At 42.4% G+C, this 25,170-nt stretch overlaps 1 protein-coding gene and 1 non-coding gene across 3 annotated transcripts in view; one reads left to right on the forward strand and one right to left on the reverse strand.

Annotated features, from left to right (window-relative positions):
* VTI1A (vesicle transport through interaction with t-SNAREs 1A) overlaps window positions 1-25,170 on the forward strand; it is a 396,202-nt gene that overhangs the window by 325,257 nt on the left and 45,775 nt on the right. The window lies entirely within an intron of this gene.
* Window positions 6,657-6,727, reverse strand: TRNAE-UUC (transfer RNA glutamic acid (anticodon UUC)). Its single transcript has one exon. It is a non-coding gene; the product is annotated as a tRNA-Glu (tRNA).

A 25,170-nucleotide genomic window follows, 5' to 3' on the forward strand; every position in this document is an offset into this window, starting at 1 on the left:
TGGAAGTCTGAGAGAATTTCATCTCAGCAGGAGCTGAGTCTAGTTAGAGGAGGTGTTGCTTATCCTGAAGATTCTGCAAAGTCACCCCTCATTTTTTTTCAAATGAAATTTGACAAAGTATGTACATGAAGGCTCCCGTAGAATGGTCTTAATTTGTGCTTAGGAATGCATAATTTTATCAGGGTCTCTGTAATTAGATATTGTGCAATAGAATAAAAAAGCAAATACTGCTTGTTCCATGGCAACAATGGCCTTTAGTACCTCACTGTCTTTGCGATAACGAAGGTTTCCATAGACACATGTCTTGCTTGGGATTTTTAAAATAGACATCCAAGGAGAAAACGAAAGTTTCCCAGTTGGTTTTCCCCCATTTTTGAGAGTGTGTGTATGAACATGTGTTTTGTTCTTTTCTTTTTCTTTTGCCTCTTAGATTCGGGTTGTTTTTTCTCTTTCTTTATCTGTCTGACTGTAAATGTGGATATTGAGCGTTTAGTAGTCCTAGAGAATAATGTCCATGCTTAAGCTGGTCTTTGGTGTAAAGAGCTTTTGTTTTGAGTATAGAGAAAAGAATTAATATTGTGATCACTTCCTGAGCAAGGACGGAAGACAGGTTTGCAGGGAATGTGGTCTCTGTTTTATAGAGGAAGCACTAATATGCCAGGACATGTATTAGAAAGCAAGCTTATGGAGGGCAGGGAGCACACCCCTGCCATCTCTGTGACCCAGCATCCAGCATTGCCTGGCACACAGTAAGTGCTCAATAATTAACTCCTCACTGGTCAGCTGGTCAGATTGAGGAAGACAGCGATGTTCAGTAATTTCTAAGAAAAGTCCCTGCAAGCTGTACCTTTGCTTCTAGACCAGAGGTCAGATGCCTGTGGGCACCAGGTAGGTAATGTAAGTGTGGGGTGCAGGGCTGGCCAGATGTTACCTAACAGGAAATTATGTGTCCTGGGATCAACCAAAGTGTGCATGTCCTATCTAAAACTATTCAAGTTTTTTTTAAAATATCAACCTAGCCAAACAATACAACACTGCATTCCTGCCTAATCTGTGAAGAAAGTTAATTCCAGTACTGTGGAGTTTCCAGAGGTAGATGGCCAAACCCCAAACAGGTCAAGGATCATTCCTACCAAGTACAGTTTTAAGCAGCTAACTATCCAGGGGCATTGCTCTCCAGTCCGCTAAGTAGTAAGACTTTGGTCCAGGCCGACTCTGTGTCGGGTCAGCCCTAGAAGCACCATGTTCTCTTTTTCCCATAAGAATTGGTATCTGGTTGAAATCTATTCATGATGCTCATCAAGGGCAGCCTAGAAAGGGAAAAGAAGAGCCAGCAACGTAGCCTGTACCTTAAGGAGAAGGGTTGATGGAAGGCAACAAGAGTGGCCCAAGGGTTTGTGGTCTGGTGATACCTGTGTGACCTCCAAATCCTCATTTTAAACACCAACTGGTCGACCACTGCCTTCTGTCCAACCTGCTTTCTCCCTGGGATGATCTCCTGGAGTCTGATTAGCTGCATCACCAAAATAAAGTCTGATTGCTTGTATGTAAACATTTCTAGTAGAGATGTTCTTGACCACAGATTGTTGCTTTAAGAACTTTTAGCCCGGTTGCTTCCTATTGGAACACATGGCCTCAAACTCTTGTAGATGTTTTGCTGAAAGATACACCTAGGCTGAATTCTGGGAGCTACTTCTTTGGTCTTATTCATTTCATTAATTGCATTTAAGAGTATGACTGAAAATGTTAGGGCAAAGCCTTTTGCAATTTTATTAGCATTAAGCAATTTTATATGTGGCAGTAAGTTATACAGCTTGAGAGAAAATTAAAAACATTTTAAGAGGTGAAGAGAGATACTGTTATGTAGTGAGAGGGACAGAGGAGTCCACATTAATTATCCCTGTGAATGCTGTAAATGTTTTTGTAGAAGCAGAGAAATCATCCCATACCTTGGACTTTTGAAGCATTCTCCTCTAAATAACTCAAGGGCAGTTAGAGGTGTTGTTTTATTTATCATCATGTGGTCCCTGAGAGGTAGGGAGGAGCAATTGTAAAAAAACAAACTATTCACCCTGCTGAGCATCATGAGGGGGAGCATTTTAGATGTTATTTAAAATATTGTACATTTCTTCTAAAATTTAGTCTCATCAGAGGCAATTAGGGTCACTTTTGTAAATAGGAACAATAAAAGGGCTAAAACTGTTCATCTCTCCATTAAAAAGAAGTAGAATAAGAATCTGGAACTCCCAAATGCCATACTATAGATTCTGCATTTTAGAATGATGCACAAAGCAAGCCACAGGAAAGGATGGATTGAATACCACATAGGTAAGGAGTTGTCTGTAACTGCTCTCATCGGCTGTATAGTCACTTCAAGGTATTTAAACCCTTGAGTGTAGCAGCCCATACTTTCTTTGCTCAACAATGAGTTTTCATGATGGTAGAGTAGGAAAAGATCAGGCAGCATTTTCTAATGGCTACAACTTACGTAGTCTTATCCAACAAGTACCAAGAGGGTGACAACAAATGTTCAGATACATCTCTTTAACAACTAAGGGGTTCTTGTAACTCAGGATTTAGAGAGAACAGCAGGTTTCTCCTCTCAGATTGAGAAGAATCAAAGTCACGGAAATTACTATACGTTGTTGGGTGCTGTCGAGTTAGTTCCAGTTCATAGCCACCCTATAGAACAGAGTAGACCTGCCCAATGGGGTTTCCAAGGAGTGGCTGGTAGATTCAAACTGCCAACCTTTTGGTTAGTAGCTGTAGCTCTTAACCATTGCACCACCAGGGCTCCAATTTACTATACATAGGTAACATAAATACCTGTCAACCGAAAACAGGTATAGAGAAACCATGGTAATATGCAATTATGAATAGGTTGCTGGTATTCATTTCCATTTCCTCCTACTAAGCTGTCCTGATGCTCCATGGTCAGGAGCTCCTGGGGCTGAGTCCAGCCTGGCTCTGACCAGAGCCTCCTCCTTTGTTGTTATACTGATTCCATTTTGTCCTCCACTCCTCCTCTGTGTCTCTTCTTGGTTCGTGCTTTTTTAATTACACTATTGACTACTATAAAGCAGAGCTGATATCTAATTACAGAGGAGACTCAGTCTCACCAGCTGCAGTTGCTGAAAGAATAACTAGCAGATTTCACCTACTGCATTTCTCTTGCTCTAACGCTTTCTGACCTTTGTACTATTTGAAAAATCTTTGAAAGCACTGAAAGTATGTTTCTCCTTCAGTAGGAATATGCTTTGGAATATGCCTGATAAAAATGCCTATTCTCTGCCGCTCTGGCAGCTGAGGTTTTATAAGGCCCACTTGCTTTAGATATGTGAAGAATAACTTTCAGACTAAATATCTCCTCCATCTTAAAAGCCTGTGAGCAGCCATCTAAGGTACTCCACTGGTCTCACCCCATCAGGAGCAAGGGAGAATGAAGAAAACAAGACACAAGGGAAAGATTAGTCCAAAGAACTAATAGACCACAACTACCACGGCCTCCACCAGACTGAGTCCAGTACAACTAGATAGTGCCCAGCTACCATCACTTACTGCTCTGACAGGGATCACAACAGAGGGTCCCAGACAGAGCTGGAGAAAAATGTAGAACAAGATTCTAACTCACAAAAAAAGACCAGACGTACTGGCCTGACAGAAACCCCGAGAGTATGGCCCCCAGACACCCTTTTAGCTCAGTAACGAAGTCACTCCCGAGAATAAAAGGATGCCAAAACCAGCCACTGCCGTTGAGTCCATTCCAACTCACAGCGACCCCATACGGCTCCCAAGGCTGTAAATCTCTAAGGAAGCAGACTGCCACGTCTTTCTCCGAGGAGCCGCGGGTAGTTTTGAACCCCTGACCTTCCGGTTAGCAGTCGATCACTTTAACCACTGTGCCACCAGGGATCAGATTGCATGAAATAGACATTGCCCTACCAAGATGGTGACATAGGGCCATTCTGTCTAAAACATACAGAGTGCCTTATTGTGTTATCAGCTGTTAGACTTAACGACTTACTTTTGCAAAAAGAATTCTTTTGCCGGATTTATATACATGAGAGAAATAACCAAGAAGCTTCACTCTTTTGAATAGAAAACATAATAATAAAACCCTTAATCCCATAACAAGAAAGAACAGATGTCCCCCAAGTCACTTTCATCAGCTCTGGAAGGAGAATGAGGTTGTTTGGTTGGTTGGTTGTTTTAGAATTACTGTTTCCAGAATAGTAGACAGTATGCAAATCCTAGAAAGAGTTTATTCTGTATTAAGAAGTCAGCAGTTTACTTCCAGAGTAATTGTTTGCTCTTGAGACCAAAGCTATCATTACTGTATCTGATAGTTTTATAGCATGCCATGCACTGTTTGCAAAGAATTTTTTCCATCATTTTTTTTTTCACAGGCCATTCCATTATGCAATTCGGTGATGAAAATTAGCTATTTTCTCCTGGTATGGGAAAGAGTCTGTGCAAGGGCACAAATAGACTTTTTTTTTCATATTTATGTTCTGCCGACTTCCACCCAGAGTTGAAGTAGCCCAGAGCAGAGTAGGATTATTCTCGGTGAATATATTTATATGAAAAGAATTTGGTATTTCTTTCTCTCATGGATGGGAAAGCTTCAGTTTCAGCATATATCCATGACTTCGTGGGGCTTGTGAAAGAGGAAAAAAACCTCCCAGGAAGAAACCCTTTAGAACAGAGTGAATCAAACCAAGAGAGAATTTCAATGAGTCCTTCCCAGGGACAAGTCTAAAACAGAACAAGGACAGTGTATACTCAGCACAGGTGGGAGACAGGGAGACATCCAACACACGTACACCTTCCTGCGATTTGATGTAGCCCCTGTAATTACATAAATGTGTAAGCTGGACCGCCAGAGAAAATGGGGCTAATGTTCTGTTTGGGGCATTGCACTTCTGTGTAGACGAAGAAATGTTGGAAAAATGTTAGGCCAAAAGCAAGGATGTAGACATTCCTTAAGAAAGGGGAGTGGAGGGACGAAAGGACTGTTTACTTCTCAGGAAGTTATGAAATCTCATATGTAAAACACAGTCATATTTTCGTTATTACTTGATTTACCACCCCAGGAACTGAGTCCAAGCCAGCTGTGATTCTCAAGCCGTCTTGCTCATCAAAATCCCCCCCCTTTTGATTCAGACTCCCTTCCGCCATTACTTGCTCTTGCCTGGCCAATTGTCCCTAAGTCGATTCTCTGTAGAATTCCAGAATGTACCTGTTTGGTGCTCCCAACAAGGTTCTTTTTAATAGCTTATTTTGTATTTACAAAAGTAAAAGTTCACTGTAGATATCTGGGGAAATTCTGAGAAGTACAAAAAAAAAATACACGGCACAATGATTCTGTCACCTGTACATTGCCCCACTGTTAACCCTTTAGTGCTATAAAGCTGTTATTATTTCTTAAGCATTCAAACTAATCCTGAAGTACCAGGAGCAGAAGAAATCACTGGGAGAAGAGGACCTGAGGTATCCAGACCTCCTCCTTGGGGGCAGAGGCCATGTCTTCTCTGCCTTGGTGCTCTGGCTGCTGGCCAGTGCCCAGCACTCAGGGACACACCATGTGTGCACAGTCCGATAAAAGCCAAAACCTGTTGCCTTCAAATTGATTCTGACTCATAGCGACCTCGTGTGTTGCACAGTAGTACTGCACTTCATAGGGTTTTCATGACTGTGACCTTAGGAAGCAGATCACCAGGCCTTTCTTCCAAGGTGCTTCTAGGTGGATTCAAACCACCAACCTTTTGGCTAGCAGCCAGGCACTTAACTGTTTGTACCACCCAGGGACTATATGCAGGATCCACAGCCTGGGGTTTTCAGAGGCGGAAGAAGGCAACAATTTAAAATAGGTCTGTCGTTGTTAGCTGCTATCAGGTTGGCCCCGACTCATGGCAGCCCCATTCACAACAGAACAAAACACTGCCTGGTCCTGCATGATCTCCATAATTGGTTGTGGATCAGACCATTGGGATTCATAGGGTTTTTATAGACTGATTTTCGGAAGTAGTTGCCAGGCCTTTCTTCCTAGTCCATCTTAGTCTAAATCTATTCAGCATTATGGCAACATCCAAGCCTCCACTGCCAGACAGGTGGTAGCTTGTGCATGAGGTGCTGTCTTTGTTATCTAGTGCTTCTATAAAAGACATACCACAGTGGATGGCTTTAACAAAGAGAAGTTTATTCTCTCACAATCTAAGAGGCTAGAAGTCCGAACTCAGGGTGCCAGCTCCAGGGGAAGGCTTTCTCTTTCTGTTGGCTCTGGGGAAAGGTCCTTGTCATCAGTCTTCCCCAGTCAAGGAGCTTCTCAGCACAGGGATCCTGGATCCAAAGGATATCCTATTCTTGTGGCTCTTGTTTCTTGGTGGTATGAGGTCCCCATATCTCTCTCCTCGCTACTCTCTTTTATATCTCAAAAGAGATTGGCTAAAGACACAACCTAATCTTGTAGATTTAGTCCTGACTCATTAACATAACTGCCTATAATCCTGCCTCATTAACATTATAGAGATAGGATTTACAACACATAGGAAAATCACATCAGATGACAAAATGGTGGACAACCATACAATACTGGGAATCATGGCCTAGCCAAGTTGACATATCTTTTGAGGAGACACAATTCAATCCATGAGAAGTGCATTGGCTGGGAATTGAACCCAGGTCTCCTGCATGAAAGGTGAGAATTCTACCACTGAACCACCACTGCCCTCATAGAATAAGTCTAGGAGAGAGGAAATGTGTTAATAATTTTTCTCAAATATGAACTATAGGGTTTGAACCACCAACATTTCAGTTAGCAGCCGACCACTTAACCATTGTGCCACCAGGGCTCCTTGAATTATAGGATATGTTTCTCGATTGTGACCATTTTCTGGAATTGTCTAGAAATGTCAAAAATGTGTTTATAAGATGATTTAGGGATAGGAAATTGAAGAGAAGGTAAGATGTTTGCAAGACTCCACTCAGAAGATGAATTTACTTACTATTCTTTGGCAAGTCTTTAGCACGCATGGCAGAAAGATGCCTGCTTGGGAGAGTCAGGCTCCCAGCAGATGAACAGAGCCCCGTGCTGTGTCAGGAGGGGCCAGGGTCCTCCACGGCTGGGGCCACACTGTCCACCTGGAGTATTCAACTCGAGACGGAGTGAAGTTTAAGGAAGGGTAATGGAGGGGTAGGAATGTTTGGCATCCAGACCCTTATAACCCACCAGGGCCTGAGCATCGACCGAATGTCCCTGCCGAGTAGCGCCCATAAACAGATTACAGAACCACCATTCGTTAATCCCAAGACAGTTTTCTGTCATTTAATTAGAAAATTCATCTTATTTTGCCTCCAGGCCCTGTACTCTTATTGCATTTGCACATATCTCAAAATGTTTCAAGAACTGACCAGATAACATTAATGAATATATTAGATAGGCAAACGCTTTTAAACAAAAAATAATAAACATACTTGTGTATATGTATTAAAAAAAAAAAAAAGTTAATTCAGTCTGGAGCCAAACAGGTAATTTTCCCTTCAGCATTTTTTCAGTCAGCAAGACAGGTTGGCCTAAGAGCGCAGTCAGCCTGTCTGCAGAGTCTGGCCTGACTCGCATACCAGGGTCAGATTTTCTTCAGGAACAGACAGCGAGATGATCTGATTGGCTCGGGGCCAGAGCATGCTCACAAGGGCTGCTTTGATGAAAGGTTTCTTGGTAAGTACTGTACCAAAAGCAGCCTGCCACCCTCCTTTCAAAGATACCCATTTAGAGTAATTCCCAGAAGGGGGGGGGGGGTGGAAATAGCGAGAGAAAGAGAGAGGGAGAGGAGGAAAGAGAGAGAGAGAGCCGAACGACGGGATTACCGAAAGACTAATTACGCTCCCTGGTGTAGAGAGAGGGGGAAAAGTTATTACAAGTAAACTGCTGGATGTTGAAGTAGCTGGCTGGCAACTCTGCAAGAACATAAGGAATGTGCAATTAAGCTCATTAAAACATCATCATTATGCTTATCAATCTTTTTCCAAAAGGGGTGGAGTGGAGCAGTGTGTTAAGGCATGACTGCTTTGGCAGATAAAGATCCGGGGCTACCTAGTTGCTTCTCTCAGCAAACAAAATAAGCTATTCAGCTCCACACAGCATTTGCAGTGAGGTGGGCTGACTCCAGTCAGCACTGGAGTCGTGCCTGCACGCTGGGAGAGGCATCCAGAAGGCTGGCTCCTTTCAGCTGGCATCCTTCCTTTAGATATGCTCCGCATCCGTCAGGCAAGTCTTTAGAAAGCACCTACAATATGCCCAACTCTGGTGGTGAGGGAAATGCAGAAATATGACAGGATCTGAGCCCTGCTCTCTAGGCACCGTTAGCTTAGTTGAGAAGAGGAGAGCATAGACATTCATTCATTCATGCATGCATCCAACAAATATTTATTTAGAGTCAACCATGTAGAGGTGCTCTGCTTGGTGTTGTGGGTACAGGATGACTAAGGAGGACACAGCTTTAGCCCTCACCATCTGACGGGGAGTCAGTCAAGCCACAGCCTCAGTGCTGAGTGTGACATTGCCACATGCTGAGCACTGAGAGGGGAAAGGTCAAGATCGGGGCATTGAGAGCACTGGGTAAGAGTAACTACTGGAAACAAAATTTGCTCATTTCCCATATTAGATTTTAAACTCTTTGAAGAAAAGCACGTATCTCTCTTTTGCTGTGATTTTGCTTTGCTGCTATTATTTTTAATGACATCTTTAGAAGTACCTCAGCAGAAAGACCTGGCGACCCGCTTTCGAAAGGTCACGTCCATTGAAAACCCTTCGGAACACAGTTCTACTCTGACACACATGGGGTGTCCGTGAGTCAGAAGCAACTCAGCAGCAACTGGTTTGGGTTTTTTTGTTTTTTTAATATGAAGATAATGCATGTTTATTGTTGAAAATTAGCAACACAAAGAAAAATTTAAAAAGAAAATAAAAATCACCTGTACTCTGACCACCCAATGATGCCCACTCTAATAGTTGGCTATTTTTTCTCCCAATCTTTTGTTTTTATTTTTGTTTTTTTGCAAAATCGTATAAATAGAATTATCTTCTACTTTTTCCACTCAACATATTGTGAGCGTTTTCCATATCATTAAATATGCTTCAAACCATTGTTTAGAACGTGCAAAATTTAACAGATCCTCAACTGCTGGACATCTTGTTTGTTTGCAGTTTTTCACCGTTATAAATAACATCACTCTTAGCATCTTTGTATGTAAGTACGAATCGTCACTTGTTTCATATCCTTACAGTTGTTAGCAAGTAACATTTATTGAACAACTACCTGTGTAATGGAAACCCTGGTGGCATAGTGGGTAAACGCTAAGGCTGCTAAACGAAATGTCAGCAGTTCAAATCCATCAGGTGCTCCTTGGAAACTCTATGAGGCAGAAAAGCTTTATAACACAAGGCAGAGGGTAATTGTGGCGTCCACACTGGAGCTGAATCAATCTGGAGAATAGGGGTTCACCATGGAGTGAACAAGAAGGCATCCTACAGGAGGTAGAGCTGGGCTGTCCAGCTTCCTAGAGTCCTGTATTGCTGTGGATCATCTTGAAGCTCCCAGCTTGTACTTTCTCCTGAGCACCTATAAGGAGCACCTCTTTTTCTCTGCCAGCTCAAGCTTGGGGGCCTCCATCACCCACGTCTACAATGCATGTTAAGCTCTAGTTCAGTGATTAAAAAGACAAATGCCTGGACCCCATCCCAGACCTGCTCAGTCAGAACCTGTGGGACAAAGTCTAGGAATCTGCATTTTTAAAAATACTGTAAGGTGATTCCAGTGCAGGTGGTCTAAGACTCAATGATGCAGAAGGAAACACTGGCAGCTGCTGGGATGCTAGGCAGCACAGCAGTTAAGAGCAAGGGCTCCCGGGGCAGAAAGACCCTGTGGGTTCAGACCTTGACCCTGCCACCCCCACTGAGTGGCCATTGAAAAGTCACTTTGGTTAACAAACCTGTTTCCTCAACCTGTAAAGGAAGATAGTACTAGAACATCTTTCCAAGATCAGTTGTGAGGATTAAAGAAGGTGCTTAGCCCAGCCCACAACCACTTCTCAACAAAATTTTTGGTGGTTATTATTATTGTTTATAAATAGCATTTCCCTTTAGAACCTGAGCAAGTGTCCTTCCTTATGCCTTTTATCCTGGCTGGAGCTGAGCTTACCAGTCCAACCCTGTTTGGTAAAACAGGCCTCAGAAATCAGCCACCCTGCAAGTCTCCTACTGTGATACGTCTCATGCCTTCAGCTGGTGCCCGCTCTGCCTCCCAAGCCCTGCTGGCTACCCTCTGCTGGCATGTGATTGGTAGCAGTGCATCCTTGGTTGGGAGCCAAGTTTTAAGCTAAGGTAGGAGGGAAAGATAAGCCGGAGGAAGTGCTGATGTGAAGAGGTGTGACTGGAGAAATACCAGTACCCTCCAAGGCTGGAGGGAGCCAGCTTGAACTTTAATTCCTGGTTTGATCAAGGTAGTGTAAAAATGGACCCCAAAGGTCTTTAGATGGAAAATTAGGTTTTAGGTTTCACATATTAGCTGTAGTTAAAGCCAAATGTTCATTCCACTCAAATTGTGTGGGTGCATAACTTTCCTCCCACTGCTGAAGTATCGTGTTCTTAGCTGCTAATAAACGTAATAAAATCCATTTCTTATTTCCCCCAGTGTATTAAGTGTGTTCACATGCACTGCTGAACCAACGCTCAGTGACACTGTGTTAGAAAGTATTTTTGTTGGAAACAGACAACAGACACAGTTCAACTGCAAAACACTTTTCAAAGAGGCTTCTTTTCTCCCCTCTCAGGCTTGCAAAGAGCCATTTGAATTCAGGGAATCCTCCCAGCCAACCATAAAACCTACACAAAGTATGAAGGAATTTTGTTTCATTGGTTCAAGAAGCAGATTCAAAGGAACTGCATGCTTTTCTACACCCACGGCTGCTCCCACCTGTGCTCAGGCCCCCCCCAACCTCCCATTGTCACTGACGGCCGATTTCCTCACTGTCCCCCTACTCTGAGTCGGCCCGGATCAGACCACATTGGGTGCATTTCCAGGTCTAACCCCAGGTATTCTTAAAGCTCTTGGTGATTAAATGCGAACGCTGAAGTCAAGCAAAACAAACAAGAATGCCCTTCGGAGAAGTGATGGGGCAGCTTGGGCTGTGGAGAGCAGCAGGAGGGATACCAGAGCCATCTACGCTCAGCTTGGAAAGAGTCAGAAATAAAGAGGGAGGATAAGGAAGATGTAAACACTAAAATGATGCATAAGTCCACAGGAAGGAAGAGACTCTAGGGAGGTGGCAGTAGATGTGTGAATGATTTCAGACTGTCCTAAAATTTTGTCTATTCATTTGATCTACTATAAATCTAAAATTGTATCTGTTCTGAAATGTTAAAATGTGGTGTTGAGATTCATCACGATGTCTATGTTTGTGGGATGTTAAGTATCAGTATGTGTGGATTGGGCTAGAGGCAGGGATGAGATTTTATTTTAAGAAAAACCAACGAGTTGGAAAACAATCCAGACATTTGTTGATCCACATGAAGTGCACATTTGATTTAAGAATGCAGAAATAGGACACAGTTCCCTTCCTCATCCATCCTGCTCTAGTGCTGTGATAATTGAATCAATTTCACATGTGAGCATTAACGTTTGGGTTTTTTGTTTGCTTGTTTAATATGAAAAAAAGATAAAGTCATTCCCCTTTTGTGCTTTCTTCTGTGTCTAATCTGCTCTTTTTATAACTCAGAAGTGACTGGGTTTAGGACGTGCCTTACACCAATATAGCCTCATTAACATACCAAAGTCTTATTTCAAGCAGCATTATATGCACAGGTATAGGAGTTAGGATTCCAACACATGTTTGGGGCGGGGGGAGAGGGGGACACACAATTAAATCCATAACAGTGACCTATTTACATTTGCACATCTCTATATTCAACTAAAAAAATCCTTGTTTTTTCAAGTACACATGTAACATTTACCAAGACTAACCATATCCTGAACCATAAAACAGGCTTCAGTAGATTTTAAATAATTAAAAAAAAAGAAAATCAGCCTCTTGATCAGACTTATGCATACCGTGACTAACTACGTGTCTTGAAGAATCAGCTGCTTTTTAGCAGAGCGATCTCGAGATCTTTGCTCTTCCGTCAGCTGAAACACCAGCAAATGGCAATACCATACCGGTGTTTGCTGAAGTGCTCACCCTTGGATTGTGTGGGGCTCATCGCCTGGTTTAATCGGCATGGCCCTCTTAAATAGAGCTGTCTTAAAAACACCGATGTGCCAGTAAGATTTGTTTTAATTTAGGTCTAACAGCTTTAGGATTACCCCTCGAGACTATATCGTCAGGCTTTTGTACAAACAAGGAGCTTACACAAAACTCCCATTATAATGGCAGCTTGGTGGGGGAAGCCTTGTTTGGTTGATTGAGTTATGATTGTATAGGGAACAAATAAAGGCTTTCTTTCCTTAAGCATAACGGTTATGTCTTACTGTCACTAATAATGCCACGTTTTCTTTTAAAAAAATATTTACACAGCCTGATGTTATTCTTAATGTCACTGCAATATGTTACCTCTGGGTTGAAATACAGTTTTAATCCCCTAAACTGGAAAAATAAGTTCGATTCTACACAACTGAGTTTCCAAACTGTTGATGCTGTTGCTGTATTTACTACCAGTGCTGGTGCTGGTGGGTCTCTGTATACATATATAGTGTGTGTATGTGTGTGTATGTGTGTGTGTGTGTGTGTGTGTGTGTGTGTGTGTGTGTGTATATATGTGTATATATATACAGTGAAACCTGTGAGAGCTGGAACTCGAAGGCACTGCCTTGTTTTTCTGAGTCCTTACAGGTCTCCCACCTTTGACAAGGTAATAGTCTTACCACTTCTGTCACTTGTTGTAGTGGAAAATATTTGCGTTTTCCTTCTCTCACAGGTTTCCACATTCCACAGCTTCCAGCTTTTGCAGGTTTTACTCTCTCTCTACACACACACACACACACTATATATATACACATATAGTTCATATATATATGTAAACTACATTAATTAAATGTATATAACCATCTATATCTGTATATCTATACACATGTAACAATTTAGGTCATCCTGTAAGAAACTATCTTACTTTGTTTTCTTGGTATCTCCCCAGTGATCTCAGTAAACTCTTACAATGAGCTGATTTACTGCAGTCCTGGACAGTATTATACTTTCTCCTGTCTTCCTCCTCGAAGAAGTTAAATGGCTGTTGTTTGACATTTGTTACACTGGGTACATTAAGGTTTTATTTACTAGATTTTATTTAAAGTCTCTTGTAAATAAAATGGATCAGAAAATTTCAGTGTTGGGTGGGTTGTGTGATTTCAGCCAAGGAGATGCCACGGGTCCTATTTCATACAGCTTCGAGGGCTGCAGGCACATTCTCTGGAGTCACACTCACAGGGGATGTGAGAGCCTATCATTCTGCAGCCAGAGTTCCAGATGCAGCTCTACAGCTGCAAGGTATAAATGATGGGGGCCAAGACAGAACAAAAAGTGAAATCAGCAGTGAAGATGAACAAAACTCGGCTGAGATTTACTGTTTCCTAAAATGGGATGCACATAGCAACCCAGAAACAGGAAAACAAAGAGCGGGTTTCTCCTCACTGGGGCAGGAGCCCCGGTTATGGCCTCTTCAAGTGAATTTGAAATGGCTTTGGCCCCATATAGGCAGTAACTGCTTTCTGAATTTTCCCAATCTGTCTTTAAACATAGGTTCTGCGAGTATATTTGGGCAGGAGATTTGCACTAGGATATTATAACTTCAATGGGACTAATTTTAATCAGCTAATTTGGCCTTTAAAAAGGACTGCAGGTCATTGTAATTATGCAAGGATATGCAATCATGAGCTTGCAATATACCAATTTCTCTTTAATATCTTCCTGGAATGGAGTTGTTGAATATGAGGCTGTACTGTTGCCTGAAATGAATGTTTTCTGTTGAAAATGTGGTTTATTTTCACCCCCAGTTCCTCCCTGGGATTGGTTTAAGTGCCGGGCGGTTCCCTTTGGGTTTCAGGACCATATCTCGCACCCATGCTGTGGATCAAGACGTTTAAATCTCGCTGATCCAGCTCATCACAACCAGAAGATCTGGGACAACACTAGTTGGGAAAAACAGAAAGGAAGAGTCAAAGCTGGAGGAAGTTTTTGCATGACCTTAGCCCCTGCCCTTAGGCACTGTACCCTCTGTACCCAGACGGCCCCTGCCACCTGGCACCGGGCTCAGAAAGCCTTTAGCAGTGCCACTTTGGTCAGTAGAGAATGAATGACTGAGCATGTGGCCTTTTGGTAGACTAAAAATGTACCCACTAGCCTTTTACAAGCCTCATGTCTAAGCATAATTTTACACGCCCTGTGTGCGCTGAGGTGATGAGATTGAATTAAGTTCTCCCTTCTCTTTCTGCCTGTTTGTGCTAAGAGTACGTTGCCCTGCTTGTGGCTTTGAGAAGTGAATTTAATGGTCTGGTGGCAGGCAGGACACATGAGTTATGAAACCTTATAGCCCTGCGTTTGGGAGTTTTGTGCATTATATTGATACATGTTCTCTTTATTTTATGCCTAAACCTTAGCTCCATATAGCTCTCAGGTGTTGTTTTATTAAAACATGCTACAAGGCCACTGAGTTTCTAACTGTGACCTCCAGCCAGTCTTTGCAGGACTTACTGCCAGGTGACACCAAGAACATGTGATGAGCTGGGTGGCAGTCAGACGCCGGTGTATTGGCCTGCCTAGCCATCACCAGATCTCAATGGGCTTATCCATTTGACTCACCCCACAGCACTTTTTCTGGAAAACGGGATACCAAGGCTTTGTATGGTGTCAGGGAGAGAAAAAGAGAGAGGTGGAAGGAGAGATTTCACTTAGTTACAATTCTATCAGCCGGCGACAGCGTCTCCAGCATCCCTAGGAGTTATCTAGAGGTTCCTGATAGACTGCCCCACAACTGGCCACATTGGGGTGGCCGCTCACTCTCCGTAAATGTGGCACCCTCTGAAATTCTTAGTTAAGGTTAGGAATTTTTCCTCTTCTGTGCCAGGAATTCTTGGATGTGGTTTGCATGCATGCTATCAGTCACCAGCTACTTAATACCAATCGGTGCCTGTAGTGCTTGATGTGCGGGTCTTATAGCTAGCTGCAGGCAATTCTGGATTGGCTGTGGGAAAGGAGAGGACTCGGGGCATGGTTCATCCAAAACAGTGAATAATGCAAAGGAGCCCTACTTTGAGAATTACAGTAAGTTGGGTTGCTTTCTTCACCACCATCCCCACAAGTGGTTACTTTCCTAGTTATATTTTGCTTAAGCTCAACTTGGTTTTTTTAATGTTATGTTTTAATTTTTATCTTATATAGAGTAATGTCTTGGAAAAAATTAGAAAATTATGGAAAATTGTGAAGAAAATAAAGAGCACTTACAATCACACCATTAATAACCTTTTGCTGAATATATATCTAGGCATTTTTGTCTGGATATATATATAGATAGATATAAACTCTTAAGTTTGAGCTTTTTTCATTTTACTGAACATTGTGATCGTTGTTCCATATCAGTTGCTACATCTCAGCATCGTCATTGTTGTCAGCTGCATGGCGTTCGGAGTTATGAACGCACCACAGTTTGCTTATACCAATCTCTGTTGGTGAGCATTTACAAAATCATAGTTAATGGCAGAGTTACAGTGTATACCCTTGTACATACCTATACCTGTGAGCTCTTGTACTAATATATCCTTAGAGTTAATGACTGAGGGTGGCATTGCTGGGTCATTTCACATTTTGAAAATGATGCCAAACTGTACTCCCAAAGAGCTGCATAAGCCACATTCCCACGATCACAATTACACTCATGCCCTTTCCGGGTATTATAATTCCTTTTAATCTTTGCTAACCTGGTAAGTGGAGGGGTCAGGGAAAATAGCAATACATTGTTTTACCTGTTTCTTTGTTTAATAGTTGAGCACGCTAAAATATTCGCCACTTCTGTTTCTTGTTTTGTAAATTATCTGCTTATACCTTTTTTTTTTTTAACTCTTTAATCACATGGAACTTTATCCACGAACTTAAAATGATAGGTATCAAGATGATGTCACTCGTAATATACATGGAAAGTGCACATGAAATGCATATTGAGTCAAAAAGCAGAAACAAAATGGAATATGGATACACACATACAGGAAGACTGGGAAGAAACACATAAAGAAGGAAAAGCTGTTACATTTCCCCGAGCATACTATAAAGCCATTTTACTTTTAAAATTTTAAAAAATGAATGTGGCCTAAAAAATTATATATCCCTGGTGGTGCAAACAGTGTAGGGCTGGGTCCAACAGGAGTCTTGAAAGAAATGCCTAGTGATCTGCTTCCAAAAGGTCACAGCTGTGAAAACCCTATGGCGCACAGTTCTACTTCGGGTGGGTTTGAACTGCCAACCTCCTGTCCAGTACCTACTTATATCTTTAACCCATTTTTTTTCTCTTAAAGTATTTGTCCTTTTAAATGTTATATTTGCTTATTTTTAATTTAATGAAAAATATTTATTGCACACCTATTATATGCTAAGCACTATTTGGTTCTGGGGAAACAGTGGTGAGCAAAAAGGTCATAGTTCCTGCCCTCAGGAAATATATAGGAGGAAACAGATATTAATCATATAATCACACAGACTTAATTGTGTAATTGCGATGAAGGCCCTGAAGGAGAGAGCTTCCTGGTACAATAAACCCATTGCTGTCCGGTCGATTCTACCTCAAAGCAACCCAGTGTGTTACTGAGTAGAACTGCTCTGTAGTGTTTTATTGGCTGTAATCTTTACAGAAGCATACCGCCAGGCCTTTCTTCTGTGGCACTGCTGGGTGGGTTTGAACCACCAACCTTTAAGTTAGTGGTCTAGAGCAAACCATTTGTGTCTCCCAGGGAACTTCCTGTTGCGATAGGACCATGTAACAGGCAAGTGGTTCTCAAACTTTTGGAGTCATCAGAATCCCCTAGCGGGCTTGTTAAAACACAGATTGCCCCCACCCCAGAGTTTCTGATTCAGTAGGTCTAGGGTGGGGCCCAATAATTTGCATTTCAAGCAAGTCCCCAGGTGATGCCGATGCGCTAGTCCGGAGACCACTCATTGGGAACCTCTGGTCTAGAGATTTCACCTTGACAAGAAGGCCAAGGCAGGTTTCCTGAGGAAGTGATGCTTGAGCTGAGGTATGAAGGCATTTCCAAGATGCTCCTGTCAGAGAACAGAGCCTGTACACGAGCCACGTGGTCGGAGGGACCATGCGCAGGGCCGGAAGTCAGGCCAGTGTGTCTGCAGAGGAGAAGAAGCAGGAGAGTAGGATGAGATGAGGCAGAACTGGTAGCTAGGGCCAGACCATGTAGATGTAGTAGAACATGTTGAAGAATATTAAAAAATTTTTGACAAAGTTAAGCATAAGAGGAAGGCTTCGGCAATAAGGAAGGTGCTTTATAGAAAGAAACAAAAATTGAAGTTAAAAATTGACTACAAGCAGTGCACCAAGTATGTAAACTCTACATAAATAATGAAAAGCTCACTCAATGGAAGTTAGTACTTTCAGAAATAAGAATCATTATTACAAAAGTACGTTAAATTTCTGTTTATAAATCTTGCTAAATTCTACTCAAACCTGATTTATAAACTTAGGTTCAAATATATTAGGTTTAATAGTTGGAAGAGAGAGGCTGTTTCCACAAACAGTTGGTATCTGATTCTTACCTGCTGGTTGCTCCAGGCAGCCTCACCAGAAGAGGAAACCATTGCATTCAAATTAATGGTCAGTAGGAAAATAAGGATCCAGATGCCCGTTGGAAAGAACAATTAATGCTCTTCAAAGGGGAAAGAAAAATACTTGCTTCTGATTAACAGATAGTGGTCAGAGGATCCTGTAATCTATAGGACTGGAACCTCTTATTTGATTCCAGCCACAGGACAAGAGGAAAGGGTAAATTTTAGCAAGGGTGCTGGAAAACATGTCCTAGATGGCTTCTTCATAAGCCTTTTCCTTAGGTAGCTGAGGAAAAAGGAAACTTAAGATAGCATAAGTATTCTAAGTATTGATAAGTATTTTAAGAAGCTGTGGGAATGGCTTAGTGTCAGGTAAGGTGGATAAGAGATGGAAGCCAAGGATTTCTTTCTTTGAAGTCAGAAAACGAAAACATGGAACAGGACAAGATCCATACCAGTTTAGTGAGAAGGGTATAGCAATAGGGCACTCGGGTGTTAGTTCTTTAAATCTTGCTCTATCTATATTACATACCCTTCAAAACAAAGCTAATTTCTTAGGCATATAAATTTTACTCTTTAAAAGAGAAATGATCAGGGATGCAGGTTTCCCATCAGTTGCCCAATCTGTGGTTTAAACCTTACTTTTCAAACCATTTTGTAATAATAATAATAGTAACTAATATTTAATGAGTGCTTATTATATGTCAAGCCCTGTGCTAAGCTCTTTTTATGTGTTACCACATTTTAATTCTCACAACAACCTTTGGGGAAGTACTTTTATCATCTTTTACAGATAGTGAAACTGAAGTTCCAAAATTTTAATAACTTGCCCAAAGTCATACAGCTAGTAAGTGGGGATTCTGGGATTTCAAACCAGGCAGTCTGACTTCACAATTGTGAGGATGGAGCAGGATCAGGCAGTGTTTCCTTCTCTTGTACACAGAGTCACTGTGAGTGGGAACCGACTTGACGGCACCTAACTACAACAACAGTCTGACCCCAGACCATTTGGTTGTCTGCCTCCCCATGTCCATTGTTTACCCGGGGGCAGCAAACCCTAACTGTGGGCTTAGTACCAAAAAGTAAATAAGTGCCCATTCAGTGCTGAGTATATAGTAAAGGAGCCCTGGTGGCACAGTGATTAAGAGCCCAGCTGCTAACCAAAAGCTTGGCAGTTCGAATTCACCAGCTGCTCCTTGGAAACCCTATAGGGCAGTTTTACTCTGTCCTATAGGGTCGCTTTGAGTTGGAATGGACTCGATGGCAATGGATTTGGTTTTTTATATAGTAAAAGCTATCAGATTATAAACATATGTAGAGAAACCATTCCTGTGTGTTGTACAAAATATATTTGTCCTATTCCTGGAAGCAAGGAAGCGTCAAGTAGTGGCAAAAATGTGGAGCATGATGAGACAGTGAGAGGAAATAGCCCCTAATGTTAAATGTATTTGAAGGTATTCAACTACAGCTAGCTTTCTTCCTTCCTTCCTTCTTTCTTCTTTCCTTCCTCCCACCTTTCTTTCCTCTCTTCCTCCATTCCTTCCATTCTCTCTGCATTCTCCCAGTTATCTTAGCTACAATGAAAAAATAACAATTTAAAAAAATGTTTGAAGATCAATAGGGCATTTAACCAACTTATTTTAAACAGTCTCCACACAAGGCGTAGTAAGGAGCTGTAAAGAATGTTCTGGGCACTCAGCCCCTTCCCAGGAGTAGTCTTATCAGGCATCTTGTTTGGCACTCTTGGTTCTCTTTTTGCTGAATCTCTCAAAGGGACAAGTGAATAGGGCAGCCGCAGTGTCTGGTAGGATGAGGATGTGGTGTCTTTTGGGTCCTAATCTACCCCAGAATCTCAGATAAAACACATCACCATGCTTTGTGCCATGTGCAGTGGGGGGCATGGAGGAGCAACCCCACATTACCTCCCCCTTGCGTCCTGATTTCTGTCCAGGGACTTCCGTGCCCGGGTCTTCTCTCCCATCCCAACTCCATGCAACAGGTGACCACCGGGACAACGCCAGGCCGCCCTCAGTCCCTCTCTTTCCCTAACCCACATAGTCCACATCCTGTTTTGACCTACAGTGACTTACAGCTCCATGCGGATAGTTGAAAACAGAATGAAGTGATTTACATAATTAAAACAAATTGCTTGACTAGTGTGAGGATCCATTGTTGTGCTATAATGTAACGATTTAGATGCTTTGTGAGACACAAGGCTGGGGAAAAGAGGCTCCGCTACCCTGAAAATGTAATTACTGCTTGACAAAGCCCTTGCAGGAGAAACTTAGGGCAGTCAGAGCAGGACATGACAGTTGTCTCAAGAAGAAAGTGTAAGACCAACATAGAAAACTCTTAACTTCTCCAGTTGGTCTTATCAACTTCAAGCATATGATGCAATTCCTGGAGCAACTGCTGAAGTCCAAGGAAGCATTTGGGATTCCCCCACTGACCGTCCACCAGTTTACCCTTACATTTGGGGGGGGGTTGTTTGTTTGTGGCATGTTTCCACCCCCAACCTCTATCTGTTCTGGTTCTCTGATGCTACAGAGAAAGCATCTTTTAAAAACCTCATTAAGAAGGAGCTCTGGTGGCACAACAGTTAAGAGCTTGGCTGCTAACCAGAAGGTTGTTGGTTCAAACCCACCCAGCAGCTCCGTGAGAGAAAGACCTGGTGATCTGCTTCCATAAAGATTATAGCCTAGGAAACTCTATGGAGCCATTCTGTTCTGTCACATCGGGTCACTATGAGTTGGAAATTGACTCCTGATAACATATTCAAAGTATGCGAGATGAAGTCTCGCCATCCTTGCTTCTAAGGAGCATTCTGGCTGGACTTCTTCCAAGATAGATTTGTTCATTCTTCTGGCAGTCCATGATATATTCAACATTCTTCACCAGCACCGTAATTCAAAGGCATCCCTTCTTCTTCGGTCTTCCTTATTCACTGTCCAGCTTTCGAACGCATATGAGGCGATTGAAAACACCATGGCTTGGGTCAGGCACACCTTAGTCCTCAAAGTGACATCTTTGCTTTTTAATACTTTAAAGAGGCCTTTTGCAGCAAATTTGTACAATGCAATGCATTGTTTGATATCTTGACTGCTGCTTCCATGGACATTGATTGTGGATCCAAGTAAAATGAAATGCTTGACAACTTCAGTCTTTTCTCCATTTATCATGACGTTGCTTATTGGTCCAGTTGTGAGGATTTTTGTTTTCTTTATGTTGAGGTGTAATCCACACTGAAGGCTGTAGTGTTCGATCTTCATCAGTAAGTGCTTCAAGTCCTCTTCACTTTCAGCAAGCGAGGTTGTGTCATCTCATATTGCAGGTTGTTGATGAGTCTTCCTCCAATCCTGATGCCACATTCTTCTTCATATAGTCCAGCTTCTCGGATTATTTGATGAGCATACAGATTGAATAAATATAGTGAAACGATACAACCCTGATGCATACCTTTTCTCTTTTTAAACCACATGGTATTCCCTCATTCCCCTTATACTTATTTCAAATAAGAAGTTTTTTTTTAAAAAAAAAAAAATCACATCAGGAAGTAATTCTGGCCTTATTAAATCTGACAGTCATTTCTTTAAAGAAAACTGGGAGGGCCAGAAAAGGGAAATAATATGCACACTCCAAATAATTTTTGTGTGAAGTAGGGGAAGCTGATACTTGCAATTAATTATCTCCACAAATGGGATGAAAATCCACATCACCACCACAGTCCTGCTGACTTGAGAACCGAGAACACAGGCCTCACCAGGCCCCCGCCAGCAGGGTTTGGCTATCTTAGGAGCCTCGTCTTAGGTTATCAGAACTCGAAAGTAAGTCTTTCTTGTGTGTGGAAGGACTCTGGGCTTCCTCTGATAGAGTCTGGGCTGGCTTTGTTATTTAATTTGTAGGGTCTGTTTGTCTCCTGTTCTCTTAGAGAAGAAAATGAGTTGACTTGGAATCCAAGTCCATCTGGAATGTTAGATGAGACCATGGGATTTCCCATCATGAAGTCTTTAATGAGCTAGACTTGCCAGCAGCTTCCTCATGTGTTACTGGGCCTGCCCTTCTCCATGAGCTGGAAGTCCTGGACAAGGTGGACCTACCAGGTGTCTCCCTGCCAAGTGTCTCCTTTAGGTTCTGCTTCTGAGTGTGACATTAGCTTGAGGGCCAGGGTGTTGTTCTCAAGGGCTTTTCTTGCCACTTGACATGGACACTAATCCATGTATCCTATCGCTCTGCACTGTGTTTGGAAAGGTATGTGGCAAGGACCAGGTGGAACACTACAAAGCTTAGAACATAGCCTGGGAGAGGTAGGAACCTGGGAGAGAATCCAGGTCAGGGTGGCATATTCAGATGCACATAGGAACCAGCGAGGTACCACTGGTGATTCAAGCAAGTCAGGAAGTATGAGGAAAATGGAGAGTGAATGCCCTATTGAAGAGGCTTCTCGAATCCATTCCATTGTTGCCATGTGGAGTATAGATAGGCCTGCTGGGATGAGATCTTCCAAGTTTTCCAGAATGCCAGAAATCTAGATGACAAATCTCCCCACTTTTAAATGTTGACAAGATTCTTTTTTTTTTAATTTAAAAACTCAACAGGCCAAACCAACACATCTGCAGGCGGGATCTGGCACTGGGCTGTCAGTTGGCGACCTCTGGTCTGAACCATCCCGCTTATGTTATGCGTTTGACAGTTCTATTCCACAAACAGTTATTGGACTCCTGCAGGGTGCTGGCACCCAGAGAGGACAAGTGACTGGCCTAAGATCACACAGCAAGTTAATGCCAGAGGTAGGCAAATTACATAAAAGTGTTAAACTTGTATAGTGACTTTTCTGATTGGATATGAAAATGAGAATTTGGCTAAAAGATGCAGCCTTGTAAACAGAAGAAATTAATTCCAAATGTTTTTAAAAGAAAATTATTTTCCATAGTTAAATTCCATAACATCCTACTTCTGCCACATGTTTTGTAGAAATGCCTCCTTAAAACTTGCTGACTGTGTTTCTTCCTAACCACAAACTAATTTTCAGAAACCAATAGGTTTAAATATGGGATTCAAAGTGTCACCTACTACAGCCAAAAAGGAATTAAACCAAACCTGTTGCCGTTGAGTCGATTCCGACTCATAGCGACCCTATATGACAGAATAGAACTGCCTCATAGGGTTTCCAAGGAGCAGATGGTGGATTTGAACTGCCGGCCTGTTGATTAGCAGTCATAGCTGTTAACCACTGCACCACCAGGGCTCCCCTACTACAGCAGCAGGTGGGAAAAATGCCACCTCCCTCATTTTTCAATGACTTTTTAAAATGAACAGGATAAATAGCACTTCTCTCTAAGGAAGTTTCTAGCTTTTCTCTAAAGAGGTCTCTGGCTCTCCCAGGGAGCACTTTGGTGGATTTAGAATGGAGGGGCCTTTGGGATTCTCCAGCACCCAACAGGAATCAGAGGCTTCTGCGCATGCACACGCGGGCCTCCTCCCCAGCACAGCGTCACACATAGCCAAGATTCACACATGCCCAGACCCTGGAGTCAGGTAGACTTGGGTTCAAGTCCAAGTACTACCACTTATGAGCTGTGTCACCTTGGACTGGTTGCCTAAAGTCGCTCAGTTTCCTCATCTTTAAATGGAGATGATAACAGTACCTATCCCAGGGAGCAGTTGTAAGAATGAAATAACTTTGGTACAACTCTTAACATAAACCTTGGCATGCAATACAGATGCAGAAATTGGCAGCTCTCATTACCGGCCCTTCTTCTCTCTTCTCTCAAGGGATGGATGGAGAAAGCACTTCGGACACTCCCAGCCAAGTGAGGCCTACTGTCAGAACTGGGGAGAGGAGTATGGGGCGGGATTTGTCCTTTATGTAGCAAAGCAGCTGGGTTCAAGAAGCTCATAAAGCATAGCTTTTTTTGTTTGTTTGTTTGTTTTTATTTTCTGGTAACAACTTTATTGAGATATAATTCACATACCATATAGTTCATCCATTTAAAATATATAATTTAATGTTTTTAGTATATTCACAGAGTTGTGCAACCATCACTGTAATCAATTTAAGAAACTTCTCATCCCCTTAAAAAGAAACCCCGTACCTTTCAGCTGTCATCCCCCCATTCCCCCATTCCTCTAGCCCTGAGCAACCACTAAACTACTTTCTTTGTAGATTTGCCCATTCTGGACATTTATATAAATGGAATCATATAATATGTGGTATTTTGTGACTGGCTTCTTTCACTTAGCTTAATGTTTACAAGGTTCATCCGTGGTGTAACATGTATCAGTACGCCATTCCTGTTTATGGCCGAATGGATATACAACGTTTTGTTTATCCATTCAATATTTAATAGGTGTTAGGGTTATTTCCACCTTTCGGCTATTATGAATAATGCTGCTATGAATGTTTACAAGTTTTTGTGTGGATATATGTTTTCTTTTTTGGGGGGAAGGGGGTCTATACCTAGAAAAAAGAGCCCTGGTGGTGCAGTGGTTAAAAGTAGGGTATAATAGAGAGAATTGACGTTGTCTTCTAAAGTCTAAGAGCTGACTCGTGGCCACCCTTGTGACCTTTGGCAAGTTGCTTGACCTTTCTGAGCCTTAGGTTTCTCATTTCTAAAGTAGAACAATAATACCACGCTCCCAATATTATTGGCTAGATTAAAGGAGGCAGTCCCAGGTGTGAGGAAGCTCATAGTACCTGGTATCTAGTTGCCATACAAAACATGAGTGCTCACTCTCATCGAGCTAGAAGCTAAATATGTGTCTGATGCTTCAGATCACAGAGTCCACAATCCTGGAATCCCACACAATAGCAGACTCCAGAGCATAACCCTGCCCCATAAACTAACCTGTGCGCGCCCCATCCCTTCCCACCCCCCACCCCCAAGCATTAACCACGGGGAGTTACCATGACTCAGGTGCCAGGTGGAAGCTACCATCTCAGTGTTGTGAATGGTGCCCTGGTGCCTGGAAAGAGGCAGATGTTTGGAATGAAAACTTGTCGCAGTGGGACTTAGTGACTTAATGACTGCCAAAGAAGCCTCAATGTAGAGAAGATAGGACCTAGAGGCATCTTCAGACTGTGATTGGGTGGGGGGGCAGCAGAGTTAGTGGATGTGCAGACACTGAGGAGTAAGAATTCCTGTGCAAATCACGACGAGGCATGATAACCCATGAGTAGCCCTTGGCATAAATCAGAATGTTAGAGCTGAGACAAAAGGCCCTCAAGGAGTCTTCTATCCAACTCCCTCCTTTGGCAAAAGAAGACAGCTAAGGCTCAGAGACACTGAGCAACTTGACCAAGGAGAGGCAGTGAGTAACAGCGGAGCTAGGCACCTAATATACAGGCCATTTGGCCCTGACATC

This window comes from Trichechus manatus, unplaced genomic scaffold, assembly GCF_000243295.1.
Source record: "Trichechus manatus latirostris isolate Lorelei unplaced genomic scaffold, TriManLat1.0 scaffold00031, whole genome shotgun sequence".
Taxonomy (NCBI): domain Eukaryota; kingdom Metazoa; phylum Chordata; class Mammalia; order Sirenia; family Trichechidae; genus Trichechus; species Trichechus manatus.